The sequence below is a fragment of the Phocoena sinus genome, chromosome 5 (assembly GCF_008692025.1).
Source record: "Phocoena sinus isolate mPhoSin1 chromosome 5, mPhoSin1.pri, whole genome shotgun sequence".
Classification (NCBI taxonomy): Eukaryota; Metazoa; Chordata; class Mammalia; order Artiodactyla; family Phocoenidae; genus Phocoena; species Phocoena sinus.
The window spans coordinates 25,596,058-25,614,846 of record NC_045767.1 but is presented as its reverse complement, the minus strand read 5'-3'; positions in this window follow the sequence as shown (position 1 = coordinate 25,614,846).

Below are 18,789 nucleotides of genomic sequence, written 5' to 3'. Positions count from 1 at the left end.
ACACCATTGTAAAGCAATTATACTCCAATAAAGATGTAAAAAAAAATTATACTGAAAATGGTGCTTAATTAATAGGAATCAATAATGCGATTTGATGGCTAAAAAGGCTAATGTAATCTCAGGCTGAAGTAATTGAACCAGAGCATCAAATCACAGGAAATAATAATTTTCCTGTATTTGAGTTCACTAAAAATTAGTTTTAAATATATGTATCTCTGAGACTTACACTTTGGGTGAAAAAAATTCTAGATTGTGTCAGAAAAGAGGGCATTAGAAATCATAAAAGAAGCAAAACAGTTTTCTCCTAGTCGTTGCGTGTCTGGAGATACTTTGCCTGTCTGTCTGAAGCGCTTTTTCTCCAGATTTTCTCATGATGGCTCTTTCTTATCATTTAGGTTTCAGCTGAAATATCACCTGCTAAAAGATGCTTTGATCATTCACTAAATCATTTCATTAGTCTTTTCCTTCCCAGGACACCATCTGCTCATCATCTTGTTTATTTATGTTCACAGCAATAAACGTTATTTTATTTTTACACATCTATATATTCTTCATACAGATAATAAGATTTATGGGAGGGTAAATTTTCTTTGCCTAGCTTACTCCTATATCTCCTGCCAACCACTGCACTTGGCACATAGTAAACCATTGATATATATGAGTGAAAAATGTTTTAATAGATTGACGATATTTGGACTAGAGAAGTTTAAAGGAAAATATCATAGCTTAATTGAAATTGTCTTTATTGGTTCAGAATACAGAGTGAGAAATAATAGTGTGAATTTGAAAGGGGATACATTTCATTTCAACGCAAGAAACAGCTTTACAACTAAAATATCCTTCAATAGAAAGAGTTATCTTGTCAATAAGGAAGTATGCCAAAAAATTCAAGTAGAAACTACACATTCATTTGTTAATTGAACTGTATAAGAGTGACAGTGGCCTAAATAACGTTTAAGAACATCCAAACTCTTAGACTTTATTGTGGTGTAATCCATAATTTGTTACACATCTTATTTCAAAAAGAAATTGTTAAAAAGTATAAAAAAGAGAATTTATTGGCTCATATACCTAAACATTCCTGAGGTGGACTTAGCCCTTTTTGGTAGGCGGGCCTCTCACTGCTGTGGCCTTTCCCGTTGTGGAGCACAGGCTCCGGACGCGCAGGCTCAGTGGCCATGGATCACGGGCCTAGCCGCTCCGCGTCATGTGGGATCTTCCCGGACCGGGGCATGAACCCGTGTCCCCTGCAGAGGCAGGCAGACTCTCAACCACTGCGCCACCAGGGAAGCCCAGACTTAGCTCTTATAAGCTGAATTCAGCAACTCACTCTTTCTCTCCCCATCACCCACTTGATATTCTCTTTTGCTGGCTTCAATACGTACAACTGAATCACTTTGCTGTACACCTGAAACTAACACAACATTGTTAATCAACTATACTCCAGTGTAAAATAAAAAGTAAAAAAGAAATTACTAAATTATATCCTGCCTGCTTAACCATCCCAGAGAAAGTGAATTTGCCTTTCACAACAGTTCTAGCAATTCCTGTTCATTGACTTTCATTGGTTCAGCCTGAGTTGGATGAAGTTTTCTGGGAAGACCCAAGCCTGAGCCAATCCCCGATCTTCCCCAAACTAATAGCAAGAACCGATAACTGGGTGGTGGGGACATGGCTCTCAAAGGGAAAAAAAAAAAGCTGTTACTAGAAAAAGGGGAGATCGATGTCTGGCCAGTAATACAATGGCTATTCACTGCAGGAGTTCTTCCTGCATTTGGGAAATTGGTAAATAAATCTGAGGTTACCTTCATGGCTTCACAACCATAATTTTGAAATTCTGTTCTCCATCTCCTTAATTTTAAATTAGTTCCTCATTTTACTATTTCCTGATACAATCTTCCTTCCCTTATATATTGGTTCATTTTCATTGCCCATTTGTGGTTCCATCACATCCTTCTTGATGCACAGTGATCATAACCACATAGCCATTTATATAAAACTAGAGGATAACATTCTGTTGAGTTTCTAATACCTTTCTGAGAAATCATTTCATTAGTCTTTAAGACTGAGGCTAAATTTTAGATCCATAACACAATCAAAAATATTTTTCAGACTTTTTCTGATATTATTATCTAGAGCTCAGTACTCAATTCATTTTACAAGTGTTCAGTTAAAAATACTTTATATTAGAATTGCTCTCGTGTAAAATATTTTGGTATATACCCCAAAAATCTCTCTCTCTAGAGATACACAGATATCCAGATTTAATCTATATAAAACTAGTCACCATAATGACTGATTTCTGAGATGTTACTTTAAAACACCTCAAGTTATAAGGACAACTCTTAAAGTCCTGAGGAATTTTGTAGCTCTCTACTGTAGGTGTCTTTAAAATACACAAAACATATTCCACAGAAAATTTATCTTTAGGCATCACCTTCTCTCACTGAGGATTTCCAGCAAAACTGTGGAACAAGGACAAAAAACCCTCTACTAGTCCCTCTCTATCCCACAATCTCTCAGCACACAGCCTGCTTTCCTCTCTCTCTGCCCCTCACTTTGCCCTGCAACTCCATGAAGCTGCTATAACCTGCTGGAATCCAGTCTTTGTTTCTGTCTGATACTCTGAGAATCAGCAACTTGGTTATAATGATAAAATAATTATTTATACGGGCTTCCCTGGTGGCACAGTGGTTGAGAGTCCGCCTGCCGATGCAGGGGAAACGGGTTTGTGCCCCGGTCCGGGAAGATCCCACATGCCGCAGAGCGGCTGGGCCTGTGGGCCATAGCCACTGAGCCTGCGCGTCTGGAGCCTGTGCTCCGTAACGGGAGAGGCCACAGCAGTGAGAGGCCCGCGTACCGCAAAAAAAAAAGAAAATTATTTACCTTGTTCTTTAATCACCAGATTTCTGAAGATTTTGGGTTACTCTCAAACTTGGGTGTTTCATAATATATGTTCTCCTTCAGAAAATGTATTAAACGTCAAGTGAGATGATTAGGAGCACCAATCACTAAGGAATCACCTTTAACAAATCTGCCAGCTTATCTTTATGAGCAGTATCCTGTTTCCAAACAGACAACATAAAATAAAAGTTAAGACTCTGGAGTCAGACTTTAGGAATGCACAAATGTTGTCCACTTAAACACTTCAACTGCCTTATCTATAACATGAAAATGACATTAATTTATCTCATAGAACTGTCGGGAGCAAATGATGTAACACATAACACTTAATAGTACTGGTTTTTACTATTTCTTATCTGGAGTCAAAAATGATGATTACTCAGTTATCTTGTGAACACCTATGGCAATGTTTTTGAAAGGATGCTATCACATTCCAGGGGGTCAGCGATGATTTTGTTCCTTTGACCTTCTATTATGCTCTCAAAACACGTTATTTAGTTCTTATTTCATTATTTTTCACATTTTATTTTAATTATTTATGTGATGAGCTCATTTCCAAAACAGAAACACACCCACAGACATAGAAAATAAACTTATGGTTACCAAACAGGAAGTGGGACACGGATAAATTGGGAGTATAGGATTAACAGATGCATACTACCATATATAAAACAGATAAACAACAGAGATTTACTGTATAGCACAGAGACCTATATTCAATATCTTGTAATAAATTATAAGGGAAAAGAACTGAAAAAGAATATAGGTATATATATATATATATATATATATATATATATGGTATATATATATATATCCCAATCATTTTGCTGTACACCTGAAACTAACACAATATTGTGAAACTAACACTATTGTAAATCAATTATACTTTAAAAAAAAGAAAAAATTATTTATGTGGCTGACTTCTCTTTCTAAGTTTGCATTGAGGATTTTTCTCCATGCCTTCATCTCTTTATCACTCCTCTCGAAAATTCTATCCCTTAAAACAAATGCACACATACACAAAAGTGCACACACATGGTCTAAAACATTAAGGAGTTGGTGACTGCTTAGTGAATGTGTACATACAATATTAAGCACAATTTGATAAAGTATCTTGAGTTTGATGGTGGAAAAATCCCCCAACACATTACAAGAGGAAAGTTCGGATGGGGATTCCAACAGAGAACAGCTCAGAGAATTGAGATCACAAAATCAGGAGCTGCTGGGGGAATTATAAATGACCAGCCAAGCGAAAACACATCATGAACGTGATTCAAGAATTAGCTTTAAAGACATGAAAAGCACAGAAACATTTGGCAATGCCAAATAACATCAATAACTGTCAAGTAACAAAATTTCTGCCCTTTACCTCTTTTCTCACCAATTCCCCTACTCCTTTTCATCTTAGAGCAGCCTACCACAGCCTAGCGAGGGAGAGAGGAAAGTAATAATCTAGGTAGGAAATAGAAACCATGCATTCAGCTCTTTCCTTCTGTAAGCTCCCATTCTGGAAGACTCATTCTGCTGGAAGGGACAAGATTTAATTTTGAATGAAGTTCTTAGTTTTTAAGTATTATGCTGGACTGGTCTTGTTAATTATTAAAATGAGATCCTTCTTCTCATGTGGGTGAAGACTGAGTGTAACCAAGAGTTAAAGAACCTGTCAAAACTTTCATTTAAGGCAGGATAGTTCTATTCTTACAGAGCAGGTTTAAATGAGTAGAAAAGGAAGGGAAATATGTGTGTTTTCTGATTATACTCCAAGGTCCCCACTTGTTTAACTACATATTTCCAGAAACTACTTCAAATTACAAAGCATTACCAAACATATCTTTCAGTTTTTATTTGAATGGAAAATCTAAAACATCAGCCATCTAACAGGAAATTTCTTAGCAGTGTTATCAGAAAAAAAAAATATTTGAGTCTACAGAATCAAATTTCTTATGTTGAGGCATCTTTCTAGAAGGAGTTTAGAAATATTCATAATCCATTGAAATGTCAACTATATAAAATTGGACTACTGTAATGTAAATGGAAGTATCAGTAATTTGTTTTTAAGTCAGTATCTACCAATCTCCAAGACTGCCTACTTTATTTTTGTATTCCCAGTTAAAAATCAATGCTAGTGAAAAAAATCATTAATGATCGAATACATGAACGAATAGATAAATGAATGAGTAAATGAAAAAAAAGTACCTGAAACTTGTGAAAGGCACCTGAAAAAACACACTTGGCAGTGCCTACTTTATTATTAAAGTGAAAAAAAGATGTGATCTGAGCTTACTATGATCTGAACTGAAGGAAGCTATATGGATATAACAAGATTTTATACGTTCAAGTAGATTCAACATTATATTCGAGTCTATTCAGAATATTTAATGCAGCTAATTCAACATTGTGAACTTTCTGTCTTATTTCCTGAGAGTAGACTGAATTTGTGTTACTATGAAAACAGGGGAGAGAAACCTTCCATTACTCAAACTCCATGCTGGCTGAGCAGAGAAATAGAAGCTACAAGAGGGAATTGTAGAGTAGAATTCAGAGCAGAGTCCCTCAAGGGAGAATATGGTTTTTGTAGAGAAGGTCTGATCACTATTTGTATTCATCAGTGACTCCACATGGCTTGCTCCTGGACATGTGGCAGGAAATGTATGCAAGGGACAAAATGTGATGTGGGGAAACAGTTTCAAAAGGTTACTAAAAGGAAACAAATGCAAAACATGGAAGCTGAGATGCCTTTTCCATATTTAATCCTTCTCTTGAACTCAGTATTATAAAATAAGTGAAATGCTTAGGCTTGATGATATCACATGGTATCTCCAGGTGTAAAAATGGAGGAATCCCATTTTCTTATTTGGAAAATTAATGAGCATATTAGAAAATGGGAATATTATTTCCATTTGGAATTAAATGAGGGTGTTTGTGACAAATACAAAGCACTGTAATAACATGCTGTGCCCGCATTCATTTAAGCTGTTATTAATAGAAATATTTTTAAAAGCACTGATTGCATCCTACTATCAGTCCATTTTTCATGCTTCTTGAAGTAGTCCTAAAAGAGGTTGACTAATTTAATTTTTTCCCCCCAAAATGCGATGCACTGAGGTACAATTTAAAATTAGTAAGTATTGATTTCATCCTGATCAGGTACTGTCTATCTGACTACACTATGTAAGTTTTAGGTATAAAAGTCTTGAAGGCTGGAGTTAGTTTTTAAATTTGGTGATTTTCCATTTGAAGTAAATATATAAGTAAAGAAAACACAGAAAACATTAACTAACCAAACACTGGGTTTAATAAAAACTGTCCATGGCAAGGAGAGTGGGCATAAGAAAAACAAATGTATGCATCAATGCAGACTCCAGGAAACACGTCAGTATTTTCACACAATGGATAGTGTATTGAATATACACTTGGAGTCCTTGTATTCATTCAGACTTGCCTATTATTAGGTGAGGATGGCAGGTGTGTGACAGGTTCAGCCTATCACAGGACTAAATTTAAATATAAATTTAAATATTTCAATTCTTCTGAGAGATGCAGTATGGCAGCTGGAGAGCAGAGCCTGAGCAACACCAGTGAGGAAGATGCAGAGAATAAAGTGACTCCTGGCAATTAACCACACATGTCAAGGAAGAGTCAAGATGATCTGTTGAATCTGACAAAATAAGGAAATCCTCGTGCCCCTGAAGAACAGGACATCCAGTTCCTCTGGTACTATTGACTGTGTTTGTTCTAGTCAGAGTGCCACTGGGAAAGGATACCAAATGGAAAAAAAATATATAAGTTAATTCATGACATTCTACAATACTGTGGATTTTAATGTAATTTTTAAAAAATCAATAAAAAGAGCAGTACACTACATTGAGTTTGATATATAATTACAAAAAATTGTATTTTTGTTCCCTTTGTTTTGGGATTTTTTTTTCAGGTGTACATTAACTCTATGACAATTTGAGACACCTGGTGTCTTCTGATTTGTCACCATCTGTGTTTCTTATTCTGTTTAAATTCATTCCTATGCTCTACTTGGCTCCCACATTGTTGAAAACTCCAGTTATCACTAACTCTTCACCCTTTCCTATTCCTAGCATCTAGTGTGTCACTAATTTTATCAGATTTGCTTCTGAAATATCTAATCCCACTTCATCTCTGATTCCCAGTTTCTATTTATCTAATTTCTCCTCTAAAATACTGAAGTTATTTTCTAATGTAGACCTGATTACAACCACCCCTGAATAAAAGAGCCTTGAATATCGGCACAAAGGAATTGTAGTTTGTTAATTTAAAAACATGGTGGTAGTTCCTGTTTCGACGTGAATATATTATATAAAACTAAAAGCATGTAATTAAAGGAATCTACATTATTACCCAGTGTTTTAGTTTTAGTAAAAATAAAACATGTTATAGGAATTCCCTGGCAGTCCAGTGGTTAAGCCTCAGTGCTTTCACTGCCGAGGGCCCGGGTTCAATCCCTGGTTGGGGAACTACTATCTCACAAGCCGAGTGTCTCAGCCAAAAAGAAAACAAAAACAAAAACAAACAAACAAAAAAACATGTCACATATATTTTGGGTATAGGGATTTGATTTAAAGGATGTCCTTCAGCATAGTTACTGTCTCTTTTGCATCTTTTTGGTAATGAGGCACCAATTTCTTGCTCAATTAAAGACATAGAAATATCCTGATGGTTCCCTAAAGTCTACATCATTTAAGGCTCTCCCTAGTCTTTCCAAGCCTCCTTCCACTCAGTATTCTGCACATTCTCTTCACCCCTTCTTTTGCCAACATCATTCTCTAGCGCCATCTGATGGCGCGATTTTGCCAGAGAAATTTGTCCATTTCTATTGTTTTTTTCTCTTTTTATATATTGTTTCTTCTGCCTGAAAAGAATTTTCCCTTTCTTTCCTAATTTTTGAATTCCTATTTGTTGTTTAGGGCCATTCAAACTTTTTCCTTCTCTGAGGATGACCACAACCTCACCAGGGAAATGAATCACTCTGTCCTGGGTAAGGTATTACAGCAAAGTGAAAACATATAACTATTAATTATTTTCTAGTTGGTTTTTAATTTCCTTGACTGCCTGATAAATTATGATCTTTCTTAGACTATATCATGGATTACATGTGTTGTATTTTATTCTTTATGTTATTCACTGTCTGAAGTGCAATATCAAGTACTTGGCAAGTCTTCGACAAACATCTATTATTTTTAACGAATGTAAGGGAGACTGTGAATGAGAGATGAGAGGTTTTGTTAGGAAATTATTGCATTTAAATTTTTGTATCTCCTATATATACACTACCAAATGTAAAACCGATAGCTAGTGGGAAGCAGCCGCATAGCACATGGAGATCAGCTCGGTTCTCTGTGACCTCCTAGAGGGGTGGGATAGGGAGGGTGGGAGGGAGACGCAAGAGGGAGGGGATATGGGGGTATATGTATATGTATAGCTGATTCATTTCGTTATAAAGCAGAAACTAACACACCATTGTAAAGCAATTATACTCCAATAAAGATGTTAAAAAAATAAAAAAAATAAAATCCTAATTAAATAATAAACATAATTTTTTTTAACCTTTTTAATTATGGTTACCTCCCTCATTTCATACTCCTTCCAGCCATTCCCACACAAGATCATTGACAAACACACAACCGTGAATTACTGAAAAATATCTTCTTTCAAGCAGAGTTTGCAATTATTTCTATATAGGGAGCCTTTCCCAGGAGGGAGAAACTCTATAATGCAAATTTGGACTTTAACCACTCAATATTCTCCCCAGTCACTCTCTAAATACTTATGCCCTCAGAACTTTTTTGTTAATGGAAGATTAATCTGAAAACAAAAATTGAGGACTAACATTAAAGATAAATAAAAGCTTTAAACATAAATGACTTTCAAGAGGCATTTATACTGTCTCATAGCCTTCCTAAACTTCTGTCCTCCATAGAAAAATGTTCAGTGATGAAATTAGGAAGGAAGAGAATAGGCAGATGGGAGGGTAGTAAGGGATACATTTTCAATTTGCTTATAGTAATTCTAATTCAGCAAAATATTCATGGCAGACAATAAACACTCAATAGATCCTTAATATAGTCAACCCTCCATATCCGCAATTGGTTAACTCTGCAGGTTCCAGACATGGAGGGACAACTGTACTACACCATTATATGCAAGGAACCTGAGCATCCAGGATTTTTTTGTATCCACAGGGGTCTTGGAACCAATCCCCTATGGATACTGAGGTACCACTGTAATGGATTCAGTAAGTATTAGTTGAATATCTATTATTATCAAGACCTTTCGAGGCCTAGGGAATTCCTATTTTAGTGAAGAAATGCTGTTTGTTGATTCATTTATTCAGCAAATACTTAAGGATCACATAGACTGTGCCAGATACTGGGCAGCACTCTGGATGCAGGGGAGAAGCAGCCAGCTGTGACTCCTGAATTCCACAGACCTTCCAGGTTGGTGTTTAGAATATTTAAATGCTATGGGTAAAGATTGAGAAAACATTTAATTCTACCTAAGGGAGAATGAAATAACACGCAGAAATTTGTGGAGCGTCTATTGATGGATAAGCCAAGTACTGCACATAGATGTGTCATTTATGCCATCCTGCTTGTTTTATTATAGTGCTATTTGTTTCTGACATGCTTCTGATAATTTTGCATATATTAAAATAGAACATTTTACTATAGTACAATCTGTAATTTTATTTGAGTGTTATTCTATTATATCTTTCATCCAATATTTGTTCTAACTTGCTGTCCTTAATTGAGTTTATTATGAAGTATGGTTTACACCACTATAAACACTACCTGCCATTTTTTTGGTTTTGATTAACATCTGTGACTCATATGTCTGACAAAAGAAAAAGCAAGTGATAGTGTTTAACCTGCTGCAAAGAACTAAAATATGTGTCACACAGGATATTAAAATGGAAGTCATATAGATGGGAACACCCATCAGAAAGTGACTGAAAAAACAGATGGCAAAGATTATCATACAATCTAGGAGCGGTGGTGGATGGAATTTCATATTATGAAAGATATCAGGAAATTTAGTGCAACTTGGCAATATGGCCAAAGAATTGTATAACAGGTAGCTGAAAGAAAATATGATTATAACAATCATAAAATTTCTGTGCTCTACACACATGCACTATGCTGCAAACTTATTCCTATGGGGATCATGCTATGAGGGTCCCATAAATGACTAACCTGGTTAATAAGACCATGTCCAACAATGCACCCCCCTCATTCAATGAGTATATGTGAGCACAGTGCTCTTTATGTTTCTTATATCAGGACAGGAAAATTCTAAAAATAAGTAAAATTTAAGCTGAACTTGGAACAATAAATTGTGTTTCAACAGATGGTCAATGAAAAGAAGAGAAAATTAGTCAGAAGAAATGACCTAGATATGTATGCCATATTCTGGGACTTCGAGAATGGTACAAGATGAGGCTATGACCAAGATAAGATTTGAGAATGGGAGAAAAATATAGAAATTTAAAGAAAAAGAGTTGTAGAAATTAGTATTGAATTCAGATGTCATTAAAGTATAGGTAGTTATTTTAAAAAGCTTTGATATGAAGTTGAAAATATCATTAATATAATCTAATAAAAAAAGGAGAAAAATGGAAACCATTTACTTTACATGAGCATACTTTTTTTTTACATTTCCTATTTACTAATTTTACAAGTTGTCTTAATATTCATCTTTCTTATATGTCAATCTCAACTATCTAGAACACAAGCAAGAAACAAGAAGTAAGGTAAAATTACTATAAATAACTGTAAAATTTTCTGGAATTTATTTTATTGACAATAGACATCCTCTCTTCTATTTAACAGCTTAAATTCTTTTTCTGTGCCAATCTCACTTCTTCAAGAAATCAAAAACAATAACTTTAAAAGGTAGTAGTGGAGATTTCTCCTTCTGGATATGAGGCAGTAGCTTGCAGGAAAATAAGACCAACTAAAATGAAAAAGTTCTTTCTAGAATTGCTAGCCAGGATTTGAGGGAACCAAAGAGAGGTGGGCTGAAGTTCTGCAAGCTGCTCTAATCACAGTACATTTGTCAGTTTGGGGGAAGGCAAAAAGGCTATGGGGTCAGACACAGAGTTGTTACTAAGAGGACAGAAAACCAGCAGTGCTTTCAGCAATTTCTTAAGTCTTGGGAGAAAAAGGATAATTTCCAGCTACAGCGGCAGGCAAAACTTGGAAGGCCAAGATCTCAGAAAAATTGAAGCATGGAGATGTAAGGGAAAATCTTGTGATTTTTTTGACTTTGGGGCATCCACTGAATTCTTAAACTACACAGGGAAAGAAGTAGAGAAACTAAAGACAAAGTTGCTCAAAAATATCACATAATTTTTGACAATCTTAAAATGTTGAAGAGATTTAAAAAATTGGAGGACATAGTGAGGAGAGGGGCTCTTGGTAAACACACTGTGAGTAGTTCAGTTCTTGACTGGATTAAGATATTCTGCCCTGCTCTAGTTATCCAGCAGAAGGAAACATGAATCCTCTCTGGAGCAAGATACAATTATTCAGAGTTTCTACACTTATTAATGCAAAGCATCCCATAAACAATAAGAAATACTCAGCACAATAAGAAAAATAAATGAGAGTAAAATGTGACCTGGGGAAGAGTTAAACATTGTATTTACTGAGGACATACTTTAACATGTTTAAGTTAAAGAAAATAGGTGATATAATAAAGAATTTCATCAGACAACTGGAATCTATAAAAATAAAATAATCATATAATTTTTACTATTTACAAATTCAACAACAACTTAAGAAACAAATAGATGAGTCTACTGACTAATGGGATATAGCAAAAGAGAGGTTAGTGATTAGAAGTGAAGATATCCTTTCACTCTTCATGCAGTTAGTTAGAATATCTTCAATAGAAGATATTCTAACTAACTGCATGAAGAGTAAAAGGATAGAAAATAGAGAAAAGAGAATAAGAGACATGTGAGGAGAAAGAGAAATGTTATAACATACTTGCAATTTGAGTCCCAATAGGACAGGAGGAAGAGTACAGAACAGAGCAATACTTAATGATGGTCAAGAATTTTCCAAGAGTGACAAAAGACATCAACCCACAGATTTAAGAAATGCTGCAAAACCAGAACAAGATAAATTATAGAGAAAGGAGCACCATGGACTTGTCCTTCGCTAATACCCTCAGGGTTTGTATCTGGGTAAAGTCAGCAAATGTTGGTATTACTGAGAAAGTAGAGATGCCTGAATGGGAAGATGACATGAGGGAAACAGTGTGAGCTTGATTGTAGAAATGATCACAAAGTAAGCAAAGAAATCAGAGATAAATGCCCTCATGAGACGTCTGCCAGAAGATGTGGAAGAGAAGTCATCCATGACCAAAGGAGATTCCTCTGCCCCAGGAGAGGAAAGAGACTTCCTCAAGAAAGAGGGGGAGGGGGAACTCAAGTTTGCAAATTGAACCCTCTTGGTCTTCATTTGGTTTATATAAAAATGAAAGGGTTGGTGGAGGTAATTGTTGATATATGTATATAGCATTTTATGATTGTGTTTTCATATATTTTGTCTCTTATCTTATAATAAGTATGCTTTGATTGAGACAGGACAGATATTTTAAAAATCTCCATTTCAACCACAGTAAAATTCAACTTGAGAAAAGTTGAGTGTATTGTTGCTATAGGATCCTTCTGGCTATAACTGTCTAGAAGTTGACCTCTAAGGGAAGGAGGTATGTTTTAATTAATTAATTAATTAATTTTTAATTTTATATACTTTTTATTATTTTTTACTGACGTAAAGTTGACTTACATATTATATTAGTTTCAGCTGTAAAACATAGTGATTCAATATTTTTATAGATTACACATCATACAAAGTTATTACAATATTATTCACTGTATTCACTGTGCTGTGAATACATTTCTGTACTTATTTATTTTAAAATTTGTACTTGGTACCTCTTAATCCCCTTCACCTATTTCACCCGTACTTCTTTTTTTTTTTTTTTTTTTTTTTTTTTTTATGCAGGCCTCTCACTGTTGTGGCCTCTCCTGTTGCGGAGCACAGGCTCCGGACGCGCAGGCTCAGTGGCCATGGCTCACGGGCCCAGCCGCTCCGCGGCACATGGGATCTTCCCGGACCGGGGCACGAACCCGTGTCCCCTGCATCGGCAGGCGGACTCTCAACCACTGCGCCACCAGGGAAGCCCGTCTTCACCCATACTTCTATTCCCCTCCTTTCTGGCAAAGACTCGTTTTTTCTCTGTATCTGTTTCTGTTCTATCATATTTGGTTTTTTTCTTTAGATTCTACATATAAGTGAAAACACACAGTATTTGCCTTTCTCTGTCTGACTTATTTCACTTAGTATAATACCATCTAAGTCCATCCATTCTGTCACAAATGCAAGATTTCCTTCTTTTTTATGGCTGAGTAATATTCCACTGTGTGTGTGTGTGTGTGTGTGTGTGTGTGTGTGTGTGTGTGTGTGTGTGTTGTGTGTGTGACATCATCTCAATCTATTCTTCTGTCAATGTACACTTAGGATGCTTCCATGTCTATTTTTTGTTTCACACACACTGTATTTTATTTTTACAAGAGATAAATAAACTGACACCAAGCATTGTAAATGGATGACCACAACAAAAGCAAAAATCATTGCAATTACCGAACACAAAACAAACTCATACTATGTCATAATATTGATATTCAGTCCAGTAATCCTCCACTGTAAAGCTCCTTTACTTTGCAGTGAAAACTGATTTGTATATTTTTTGCCTCTGAGTCCTTGTGGGATTTTTTTTTTTATTATTCAAACAGAAAGTCACAAAAATTATAATCATCCTAATCAGTTTACTCAGTCCCATGTAATTAATTTTTGTTTTCATCTTGATCTTTTGTTAGCACTTCTATGAATTCATCAGTTTTCCATTAGAGTTCTGAAAATGCTTATTCATTCAGGTCAGCAGTATAGTCAGTTACCAGAAACCTGTACTTGTCAGAGTCTTTTCCATGAATTCCTTGAAGATGAAAGCCCTTTATAGGAACATTTTTGCAAAAGCGTCAGAGTAAACCCAGAACTGTCTGTAAATGACAAGAGACTTAAAAATGACCATGGTTAAAGATTTGATGAAAGTTCATAATAATGCAATTGACAAGGAAATTTAGTTATTTCTGAGATATACATTTTAAAGTAATAACTAGAATTATGACTTATAACATTATACCAGAACATATAAGATTTTTAGAAATTTCATGTAATGTCTGAAACATTTATATTAACATATTTCCATACAAATAACCCAAAGAAAGTTTAGTATTAGTTATTTTTTGTTTGTTTTTCTTTTTTTGTACTGTAGGTTCTTATTAGTCATCAATTTTATATACATCAGTGTATACATGTCAATCCCAATCGCCCAATTCAGCACACCACCATCCGCACCCCACCGTGGTTTTCCCCCCTTAGTGTCCATATGTTTGTTCTCTACATCTGTGTCTCAACTTCTGCCCTGCAAACCGATTCATCTGTACCATTTTTCAAGATTCCACATACATGCATTAATATATGATATTTGTTTTTCTCTTTCTGACTTATTTCACTCTGTATGACAGTCTCTAGATCCATCCACGTCTCAACAAATGACTCAATTTCGTTCTTTTTTATGGATGAGTAATATTCCATTGTATATATGTACCACATCTTCTTTATCCATTCGTCTGTCAATGGGCATTTTGGTTGCTCCCATGACCCGGCTGCAATGACCTGTAAATAGTGCTGCAATGAACATTAGGGTACATGTGTCTGTTTGAGTTATGGTTTTCTCTGGGTATATGCCCAGTAGTGGGATTGCTGGATCATATGGTAATTCTATTTTTAGTTTTTTAAGGAACCTCCATACTGTTCTCCATAGCGGCTGTACCAATTTACATTCCCACCAACAGTGCAAGAGAGTTCCCTTTTCTCCACACCCTCTCCAGCATTTGTTGTTTGTAGATTTTCTGATGATGCCCATTCTAACTGGTGTGAGGTGATACCTCATTGTAGTTTTGATTTACATTTCTCTAATAATTAGTGATGTTGAGCAGCTTTTCATGTGCTTCTTGGCCAACTGTATGTCTTCTTTAGAGAAATGTCTATTTAGGTCTTATGCCCATTTTTGGATTGGGTTGTTTGTTTCTTTAATATTGAGCTGCATGAGCTGTTTATATATTTTGGAGATTAATCCTTTGTCCGTTGATTCATTTGTAAATATTTTCTCCCATTCTGAGGGCTGTCTTTTCATATTATTTATGGTTTCCTTTGCTGTGCAAAAGCTTTGAAGTTTCATTAGGTCCCATTTATTTATTTTTGTTTTTATTTCCATTACTCTAGGAAGTGGATCAAAAAAGATCTTGCTGTGATTTATGTCAAAGCGTGTTCTTCCTATGTTTTCCTCTAAGAGTTTTATAGTGTCCAGTCTTACATTTAGGTCTTTAATCTATTTTGAGTTTATTTTTGTGTATGGTGTTAGGGAGTGTTCTAATTTTATTCTTTTACATCTATCTGTCCAGTTTTCCCAGCACCACTTATTGAAGAGACTGTCTTTTCTCCATTGTATATCTTTGCCTCCTTTGTCATAGATTAGTTGACCATAGGTGCATGGGTTTATCTCTGGGCTTTCTATCTTTTTCCATTGACCTATGTTTCTGTTTTTGTGCCAGTACCATATTGTCTTGGTTACTGTAGCTTTGTAGTATAGTCTGAATTAAGGGAGTCTGATTGCTCCAGCTGCGTTTTTTTCCCTCAAGACTGCTTTGGCTATTCGGGGTCTTTTGTGTCTCCATACAAATTTTAAGATGATTTGTTCTAGTTCTGTAAAATATGTCATTGGTAATTTGATAGGGATTGCATTGAATCTGTAGATTGCTTTGGGTAGCACAGTCATTTTCACAATATTGATTCTTCCAATCCAAGAACATGGTATATCTCTCCATCTGTTGGTATCATCTTTAATTTCTTTCATCAGTGTCTTATAGTTTTCTGCATACAGGTCTTTTGTTTCCCTAGGTAGGTTTATTCCTAGGTATTTTATTCTGTTTGTTGCAATTGTAAATGGGAGTGTTTCCATAATTTCTCTTTCAGATTTTTCATCATTAGTGTATAGGAATGCAAGAGATTTCTGTGCATTAGTTTTGTATCCTGCAACTTTACCAGATTCATTGATTAGCTCTAGTATTTTTCTGGTGGCATTTTTAGGATTCTCTATGTATAGTATCATGTCATCTGCAAACAGTGACAGTTTTACTTCTTCTTTTCCAATTTGTATTCCTTTTATTTCATTTTCTTCTCTGATTGCCATGGCTAGGACTTCCACAACTATGTTGAATAATAGTGGTGAGAGTGGGCATCCTTGTCTCGTTCCTGATCTTAGAGGAAATGCTTTCAGTTTTTCACCATTGAGAATGATGTTTGCTGTGGGTTTGTTGTATATAGCCTTTATTATGTTGAGGAAAGTTCCCTGTATGCCCACTTTCTGGAGAGTTTTTATCATAAATGGGTGTTGAATTTTGTTAAAAGCTTTTTCTGCCTCTATTGAGATGATCATATGGTTTTTATTCTTCAATTTGTTAATATGGTGTATCACATTGATTGATTTGCGTACATTGAAGAATCCTTGAATCTCTGGGATAAATCCCACTTGATCATGGTGTATAATCCTTTTAATGTGTTGTTCGATTTTGTTGTATTTTGTTGAGGATTTTTGCATGTATATTCATCAGTGATATTGGTCTGTAATTTTATTTTTTTGTAGTATCTTTGTCTGGTTTTGGTACCAGGTGGATGGTGGCCTCACAGAATGCGTTTGGGAGTGTTCCTTCCTCTGCAATTTTTTGGAAGAGTTTGAGAAGGATGGGTGTTAGCTCTTCTGTAAATATTTGATAGAATTCACCTGTGAAGCCATCTGGTCCTGGACTTTTGTTTGTTGGAAGATTTTTAATCACACTTTGAATTTCATTACTTGTGATTAGTCTGTTCATATTTTCTGTTTCTTCCTGGTTCAGTCTGGGAAGGTTATACCTTTCTAAGAATTTGTCCATTTCTTCCAGGTTGTCCATTTTATTGGCATAGAGTTGCTTGTAGTAGTCTCTTAGGATGCTTTGTATTTCTACGGTGTCTGTTGTAACTTCTCCTTTTTCATTTCTAATTTTATTGATTTGAGTCCTCTCCTTTTTCTTGATGGGTCTGGCTAATGGTTTATCAATTTTGTTTATCTTCTCAAAGAACCAGCTTTTAGTTTTATTGATCTTTGCTACTGTTTTCTTTGTTTCTATTTCATTTATTTCTGCTCTGCTTTTTAAAATTTCTTTCCTTCTGCCAACTTTGGATTTTGTTTGTTCTTCTTTCTCCAGTTCCTGTATGTGTAAAGTTAGATTGTTTACTTGAGATTTTTCTTGCTTCTTGAGGTAGGCTTGTATAGCTATAAACTTCCCTCTTAGAACTGCTTTTGCTGCATCCCATAGGTTTTGGATCATCGTGTTTTCATTGTCATTTGTCTCTAGGTATTTTTTGATTTCCTCTTTGATTTCTTCAGTGATCTCTTGGTTATTTAGTAACGTATTGTTAGCCTCCATGTGTTTGTGGTTTTTACGTTTTTTTCCCCTGTAATTGATTTCTAATCTCATAGGGTTGTGGTCAGCAAAGATGCTTGATATGATTTCAATTTTCTTAAATTTACTGAGGGTTGATTTGTGATCCACGATGTGATCTATTCTGGAGAATGTTCCATGCGCACTTGAGAAGATAGTGTAATCTGTTGGTTTTGGATGGAATGTCCTATAAATATCAATTAAATCTATCTGGTCTATTGTGTCATTTGCAGCTTCTGTTTCCTTATTTATTTTCATTTTGGATGATCTGTCCATTGGTGTAAGTGAGGTGTTAATGTCCCTCACTATTATTGTGTTACTGTCGATTTCCTCTTTTATAGCTGTTAGCAGTTGCCTTATGTATTGAGGTGCTCCTATGTTGGGTGCATATACATTTATAATTGTTATATCTTCTTGGATTGATCCCTTGATCATTATGTAGTGTCCTTCCTTGTCTCTTGTGACATTCTTTATTTTAAAGTCTATTTTATCTGATATGAGTATAGCTACTCCAGCTTTCTTTTGATTTCCATTTGCATGGAATATCTTTTTTCATACCCTCACTTTCAGTCTGTATGTGTTGCTAGGTCTGAAGTGGGTCTCTTGTAGACAGCATATATATGGGTCTTGTTTTGGTATCCATTCAGCAAGCTTATGTGTTTTGGTTGGAACATTTAATCCATTCACATTTAAGGTAATTATCAATATGTATGTTCCTATGACCATTTTCTTCATTGTTTTGGGTTTTTTTTTGTAGATCTTTTTCTTCTCTTTTGTTTCCCACTTAGAGAAGTTCCTTTAGCATTTGTTGTAGAGCTGGTTTTGTGGTGAATTCCCTTAGCTTTTGCTTGTCTGTAAAGCTTTTGATTTCTCCATCGAATCTGAATGAGATCCTTGCTGGGTAGAGTAATCTTGGTTGTAGGTTCTTCCCCATCATCACTTTAAGTATATCATGCCACTCCCTTCTGGCTTGTAGAGCTTCTGCTGAGAAATCAGCTGTTAACCTTATGGAAGTTCCCTTCTATGTTATTTTTCATTTTTCCCTTGCTGCTTTCAATAATTTTTCTTTGTCTTTAATTTTTGCCAATTTGATTACTATGTGTCTCGGCGTGTTTCTCCTTGGGTTATCCTGTATGGGACTCACTGCACTTCCTGGACTTAGGTGGCTATTTCCCTTCCCATGTTAGGGAAGTTTCAACTATAATGTCTTCAAATATTTTCTCAGGTCCTTTCTCTCT